At 41.7% G+C, this 7791-nt stretch overlaps 4 non-coding genes across 4 annotated transcripts; all 4 read right to left on the bottom strand.

Annotated features, from left to right (window-relative positions):
- Positions 1-1611: 1611 nt before the first annotated feature.
- On the bottom strand, positions 1612-1683 carry trnap-agg (transfer RNA proline (anticodon AGG)). The gene has a single exon. It is a non-coding gene; the product is annotated as a tRNA-Pro (tRNA).
- Positions 1684-3937: 2254 nt separating this feature from the next.
- On the bottom strand, positions 3938-4009 carry trnap-agg (transfer RNA proline (anticodon AGG)). Its single transcript has one exon. It is a non-coding gene; the product is annotated as a tRNA-Pro (tRNA).
- A 2289-nt stretch (positions 4010-6298) lies between these two features.
- On the bottom strand, positions 6299-6371 carry trnap-agg (transfer RNA proline (anticodon AGG)). The gene has a single exon. It is a non-coding gene; the product is annotated as a tRNA-Pro (tRNA).
- Positions 6372-7720: 1349 nt separating this feature from the next.
- On the bottom strand, positions 7721-7791 carry trnap-agg (transfer RNA proline (anticodon AGG)). Its single transcript has one exon. It is a non-coding gene; the product is annotated as a tRNA-Pro (tRNA).

Below are 7791 nucleotides of genomic sequence, written 5' to 3'. Positions count from 1 at the left end.
CTAATGCTACGTCATCTTCTCAGTGACATCACTTTGGCATTGTTTTCCTTGGTGGCCACACAAAATTTTCACGCATTCCGTGCCACCACGCGTAATGCAGTGTAGTAGTTTGTGGACCCCATGAATTCTGTGAGACCAAGCTGCCCTAGATAAACAAGCACACAGAATTTCCCACATTCGGTAACACCACCACGTGAACATTTTTTAAACAGGCCCCTTTAACCCTCTGAGCCCGAGACCCTCGCCCACGAGTAAAAAAAGTACCTCTGATTCATAGTTTAATAACTTTTGAACCATACAAGCGATTTACTCACTTTCTGTTTCGTTTAAATCCTGACGTTTTCGGCTTTACGGAGGTCTTTTCCCCGTCTTTCTAACCTCTACAGGGGATTTTCTATCCAGCCTGGAACTTCAGCTCTTTGGGCTTTAAATCCATACTGTTATAGCCAAGATTGGTCCACTTTATATCCATAATTCATCGCGTTTTGGCTCACCTCTGCCGCTGATCGTTGTCTAATCTCTGATCTCCCCTCTGTGTCTGTCCTGTCTATTTTCAGGAAGTGCATGCCCATATATGGGAGATAAAGCACCCCTCTTGTATGGAAGGCCAGAGGGACAAAATGCCTATAGACTCTATGGAAGGCCAATAATGCCCTATTTAGACACATATTTTTGCTTGTATAACATTGCTGTGGGTTGTGTAATATCCATAAATATGACATTATTATGTTATTATTGGCATAAGTAAATGTCATGAGAGCAAAACGTCTTGACTTTTTTGAAAAAATGCATGTATTTTGTCAACTGTATAAGTTACAATGATTATTTCTTCACAGTGTGACTCCCAATACCTATGACAAGTTTTAGAATGGAAAATGGCTTAGGTTTTACTTATATGTCCGTGATTTCAATACATATCTGGAGATTTATTTATTATTTATTTATTTATCTTTAAGGCCCTACAACCATTTTTAACATGCAAGTGACCTCACTGCAACCCAAATATTCCAATAACCCAGTTTGTCCTAAAAAAATGATGTTCATATCTTGACTGTAGACAACAGGGTTGATGTTTACAAGCTTTTTTATTAAATAATCCAGACGGAAATTAAACTGTAAAAATGGCCTCAGGGCCCAGAGTGTAAGGTAAGGAAAGGCTTGTGGGTGGCCTTACGTTTCCATGACAGACAACAACGGGACGGTTGGTTTAGGAAAGCAATAACAGGACTTGGAACAAAAACTGGAAGGTTGGGTTAAGGAAAAAAAAACAGGATGGTTACGGTTTATGTCCTGCTATTGTTCCTCATATTTTTCCCAGTTCTTCTGTTACTTCAGTTGAAGCCGCTATGCAAAGTTGCAAAAATGCTCTACTACACTTTTGCTTCCTACTTATCTTGTTAGGGGATCCCAGGTCCTTCCAAGGCCAGAGTCAAGGATCAATCACAACTTGAAAGCTGAGAACAAAGTCTTCAGTTTAATTAGAAAGAGAATATCAGCATTATTGTCAAATATTCTACACTAACACATGCACCTGCTGTCTTTTATCTGGATGGACTTGATTCTAAGCTGGACTTCAATGCTCAATTAGGTATCAACACCATTTTACACCTTGGGCTCGTCCGGGATTTGAACCCGGGACCTCTCGCACCCTAAGCGAGAATCATACCCCTAGACCAACGAGCCACGTAAACCGCTTTTTAGCAATTTTCATCACGGAAATGCAGCTCCGATCTGTCATTGACTTGAAAGGCAATGGTAAGTAGTTTGACATTGGGTCTTTCTATGGCTCCCCTGCCAGATTCAGCTTTCTAATTACATTGGACAACAGAATACCTTTGACGTAAAACGTTTTACTAAATTCAAACTTGAAATTTTCCGTCAAAAATGGTTGGGTTTAGTACCATTCTTATTGACTTTACATTGTCATTGTTTTCCGTGGTGGCCACGCAGAATTTTCACACATTCTGTGCCACACCACCACGTAGTGCGTTGTTAACAGTTTGTGACCATTAATTCCGTGAAATGAACACGACCACTTTAAGGTAAGGAAAGGCTTGTGGTGGGCTTACAATACCATGACAAGCGGGACAACAATGGGACGGTTGGGTTTAGGAAAAACATAAACGTTGGGTTTAGGAAAGCAATAACGGGACTTGGGACAACAGGTTGAGTTTAGGAAAATAACAACAGGTTGGTTTCGGTTGGCTTAGGAAACGTGACAGGCGGGACACAATCACGCTCTACTGGAACTTCTGTTGACCCGTCAAACACCTCAACCAACCTCAATTTGCGGGTTTTTGGCCTTTCATACTTTCGCTCCGTAGTGGCTCCTAATGCTACGTCATCTTCTCAGTGACATCACTTTGGCATTGTTTCCTTGTGGCCACACAAAATGTTCACGCATTCCGTGCCACCACCACGTAATGCAGTGGTATGTAGTTTGTGCGACCATGAATTCTGTGAGACCAAGCTGCCCTAGATAAACAAGCACACAGAATTTTCCCACATTCGGTACCCCACCACGTAACATTTTTTAAACAGGCCCCCTTTAACCCTCTGAGCCCGAGACACTCGCCCACGAGTAAAAAAAGTACCTCTGATTCATAGTTTAATACTTTTGAACCATACAAGCGATTACTCACTTTCTGTTTCGTTTAAATCCTGACGTTTCGGCTTTACGAGGTCTTTTCCCGTCTTTCTAGCCTTTACAGGGGATTTTCTATCCAGCCTGGAACTTCAGCCTCTTGGGCTTTAAATCCATACTGTTATAGCCAAGATTGGTCCACTTTATATCCATAATTCATCGCGTTTTGGCTCACCTCTGCCGCTGATCGTTCGTCTAATCTCTGATCTCCCGCTCTGTGTCTGTCCTGTCTATTTTTCAGGAAGTGCATGCCCATATATGGGAGTAAGGGCACCTCTTGTATGGAAGGCCAGAGGGGACAAAAATGACTATAGACTATGGAAGGCCAAATAATGCCCTATTTAGACAATATTTGCTTGTATAACATTGCTGTGGGTGTAATATCAATAAATATGACATTATTATGTATTATTGGCATAAGTAAATGTCATGAGAGCAAAACGTCTTGACTTTTTTGGAAAAATGCATGTATTTTGTCAACTGTATAAGTTACAATGATTATTTCTTCACAGTGTGACTCCCAAGACATATGACAAGTGTTTTAAATGGAAAATGGCTTAGGTTTTACTTATATGTCTGTGATTCAATACATATCTGGAAGATTCATTTTTTATTTATTTATTTATTTATCTTTAAGGCCCTACAACATTTTTAACATGCAGTGACTCACTGCACCCAAATATTCCAATAACCAGTTTGTTCCTAAAAAAAATGATGTTCATATCTTGACTGTAGACAACAGGGTTGATGTTTTACAAGCTTTTTTATTAAATAAATCCAGACGGAAATTAAACTGTAAAAATGCCTCAGGGCCCAGAGTGTTAAGGTAAGGAAGGCTTGTGGGTGGCCTTACGTTTCCATGACAGACAACAACGGGACGGGTGGGTTTAGGAAAGCAATAACAGGACTTGGAACAAACTGGAAGGTTGGGTTTAGGAAAAAAACAACAGGATGGTACGGTTTATGTCCTGCTAATTTGTTCCTCATGTTTTTCCCAGTTCTTCTGTTTACTGCAGTTGAAAGCAGGCTATGCAAAGTTGCAAAATGCTCTACTACACTTTGCTTCCTACTTATCTTGTTAGGGGATCCCAGGTCCTTCCAAGGCCAGGGTCAAGGATCAATCACAAATTGAAAGCTGAGAACAAAGTCTTCAGTTTTAATTAGAAAGAGAATATCAGCATTATTGCCAAATATTCTACACAAACACATGCACCTGCTGTCATTTATCTGGATGGACTTGATTCTAAGCTGGACTTCAATGCTCAATTAGGTATCAGCACCATTTTACCCTTTGGGCTCGTCCGGGATTTGAACCCGGGACCTCTCGCACCCTAAGCGAGAATCATACCCCTAGACCAACGAGCCACGTAAAAGTGCTTTTTAGCAATTTTTCATCACGGAAATGCAGCTCCGATCTGTCATTGACTTGAAAGGCAATGGTTAAGTAGTTTGACATTGGGTCTTTCTATGGCTCCCCTGCCAGATTCAGCTTTCTATTTACATTGGACAACAGAATACCTTTGACGTAAAACGTTTTACTAAAATTCAAACTTGAATTTTTCCGTCAAAAATGGTTGGGTTTAGTACGTCATTTCTTATTGACTTTACATTGGCATTGTTTTCCGTGGTGGCCACACAGAATTTTCACACATTCTGTGCCACCACCACCACGTAGTGCGTTGTTAACAGTTTGTGACCATTAATTCCGTGAAATGAACACGACCACTTTAAGGTAAGGAAAGGCTTGTGGGTGGGCTTACGTTACCATGACACGCGGGACAACCAGGGATGGTTGGGTTTAGGAAAACCATAAATGGTGGGTTTAGGAAAGCAATAACGGGACTTGGGACAACAACAGGTTTGAGTTTAGGAAAATAACAACAGGATGGTTTGGTTGGGCTTAGGAAACGTGACAGACGGGACACCGATCACGCTCTACTGGATCTTCTGTTGACCCGTCAAACACCTCAACCAACCTCCCTTTGCGGGTTTTTGGCCTTTCATACTTCCCGCTAACCGTAGTGGCTCCTAATGCTACGTCATCTTCTCAGTGACATCACTTTGGCATTGTTTTTCCTTGGGGCCACACAAAAATGTTCACGCTTTCCGTGCCCCCACCGCGTATGCAGTGTTAATAGTTTGTGCGACCATGAATTCTGTGAGACCAAGCTGCCCTAGATAAACAAGCACACAGAATTTTCCCACATTCGGTACCACCACCACGTAGTGCGGGGTGTTAACTTTTTACACAGGCCCCCTTTAACCCTCTGAGGCCGAGACACTCGCCCACGAGTAAAAAAGTACCTCTGATTCATAGTTTAATACTTTTGAACCATACAAGCGATTACTCACTTTCTGTTTCGTTTAAATCCTGACGTTTTCGGCTTTACGGAGGTTTTTTCCCGTCTTTCTAGCCTCTACAGGGATTTTCTATCCAGCCTGGAACTTCAGCCTTTGGGCTTTAAATCCATACTGTTATAGCCAAGATTGGTCCACTTTATATCCATAATTCATCGCGTTTGGCTCACCTCTGCGCTGAATCGTTTGTCTAATCTCTGATCTCCCGCTCTGTGTCTGTCCTGTCTATTTTCAGGAAGTGCATGCCATATATGGGAGATAAAGGCACCCCTCTTGTATGGAAGGCCAGAGGGGACAAAAATGCCTATAGACTCTATGGAAGGCCAAAGAATGCCCTATTTAGACACATATTTGCTTGTATAACATGCTGTGGGTGTAATATCAATAAATATGACATTATTATGTTATTATTGGCATAAGTAAATGTCATGAGAGCAAAACGTCTTGACTTTTTTGGAAAAAATGCATGTATTTGTCAACTGTATAAGTTACAATGATATTTTCTTCACAGTGTGACTTCCAAGACATATGACAAGTGTTTACAATGGAAAATGGCTTAGGTTTTACTTATATGTCCGTGATTCAATACATATCGGAAGATTCATTTATTTATTTATTTATTTATCTTTAAGGCCCTACAACCATTTAAACATGCAAGTGACCTCACTGCAACCCAAATATTCCAATAACCAGTTTGTCCTAAAAAAAATGATGTTCATATCTTGACTGTAGACAACAGGTTGATGTTTTACAAGCTTTTTTATTAAATAAATCCAGACGGAAATTAAACTGTAAAAATGGCCTCAGGGCCAGAGTGTTAAGGTAAGGAAGGCTTGTGGGTGGCCTTACGTTTCCATGACACGCGGGACAACAACGGGACGGTTGGGTTTAGGAAAGCATAACAGGACTTGGAACAAAAACTGGAAGGTTGGGTAAGGAAAAAAACAACAGGATGGTTACGGTTTATGTCCTGCTCATTTGTTCCTCATATTTTCCCAGTTCTTCTGTTTACTTCAGTTGAAGCAGGCTATGCAAAGTTGCAAAAATGCTCTACTACACTTTTGCTTCCTACTTATCTTGTTAGGGGATCCCAGGTCCTTCCAAGGCCAGAGTCAAGGAGCAATCACAACTTGAAAGCTGAGAACAAAGTCTTCAGTTTTAATTAGAAAGAGAATATCAGCATTATTGTCAAATATTCTACACTAACACATGCACCTGCTGTCTTTTATCTGGATGGACTTGATTCTAAGCTGGACTTCAATGCTCAATTAGGTATCAACACCATTTTACACCTTTGGGCTCGTCCGGGATTTGAACCCGGGACCTCTCGCACCCCTAAGCGAGAATCATACCCCTAGACCAACGAGCCACGTCAAACCGCTTTTTAGCAATTTTCATCACGGAAATGCAGCTCCGATCTGTCATTGACTTGAAGGCAATGGTTAAGTAGTTGACATTGGGTCTTTCTATGGCTCCCCTGCCAGATTCAGCTTTCTAATTACATTGGACAACAGAATACCTTTGACGTAAAACGTTTACTAAAATTCAAAACTTGAATTTTTTCGTCAAAAATGGTTGGGTTAGTACGTCATTCTATTGACTTTACATGTCATTGTTTTCCGTGGTGGCCACGCAGAATTTTCACACATTCTGTGCCACCACCACCACGTAGTGCGTTTGTTAACAGTTTGTGACCATTAATTCCGTGAAAGGAACACGACCACTTTAAGGTAAGGAAAGGCTTGTGGGTGGGCTTACAATACCATGACACGCGGGACAACAATGGGACGGTTGGGTTTAGGAAAACCATAAACGGTGGGTTTAGGAAAGCAATAACGGGACTTGGGACAACAACAGGTTTGAGTTTAGGAAAATAACAACAGGATGGTTTTGGTGGGCTTAGGAAACGTGACAGACGGGACACGATCACGCTCTACTGGATCTTCTGTTGACCCGTCAAACACCTCAACCAACCTCCCTTTGCGGTTTTTTGGCCTTTCATACTTCTCACTACCGTAGTGGCTCCTAATGCTACGTCATCTTCTCAGTGACATCACTTGGCATTGTTTTCCGTGGTGGCCACACAAAATTTTCACGCATTCCGTGCCACCAGCGCGTAATGCGGTGTTAATAGTTTGTGCGACCAGGAATTCTGTAAGACCAAGCTTCCCTAGATCAACAAGCTCACAGAATTTCCCACATTTGGTACCACCACCACGTTGTGCGGTAACATTTTTTACACAGGCCCCTTTAAGGTAGGAAAGGCTGTGGGTGGCCTTACTTTTCCATGACACGCGGGACACAACGGGACGGTTGGGTTTAGGAAAGCAATAACAGGACTTGGAACAAAAAGGAAGGTTGGGTTTAAGGAAAAACACAACAGGATGGTTCGGTTTATGTCCTGCTCATTTTTCCTCATTATTTTCCCAGTTCTTCTGTTTACTTCAGTTGAAGCAGGCTATGCAAAGTTGCAAAATTGCTCTACTCACTTTTGCTTCCTACTATCTTGTTAGGGATCCCAGGTCCTTCCAAGGCCAGAGTCAAGGATCAATCACAACTTGAAAGCTGAACAAAGTCTTCAGTTTAATTAGAAAGAGATATCAGCATTATTGTCAAATATTCTACACTAACCATGCACCTGCTGTTTTTATCTGGATGGACTTGATTCTAAGCTGGACTTCAATGCTCAATTAGGTATCAACACCATTTTACACCTTTGGGCTCGTCCGGGATTTGAACCGGGACCTCTCGCACCCTAAGCGAGAATCATACCCCTAGACCAACGAGCC

The sequence above is a fragment of the Etheostoma spectabile genome, unplaced genomic scaffold, assembly GCF_008692095.1.
Source record: "Etheostoma spectabile isolate EspeVRDwgs_2016 unplaced genomic scaffold, UIUC_Espe_1.0 scaffold00018909, whole genome shotgun sequence".
Classification (NCBI taxonomy): domain Eukaryota; kingdom Metazoa; phylum Chordata; class Actinopteri; order Perciformes; family Percidae; genus Etheostoma; species Etheostoma spectabile.
This window is presented reverse-complemented; position numbering and strand designations above follow the sequence as displayed.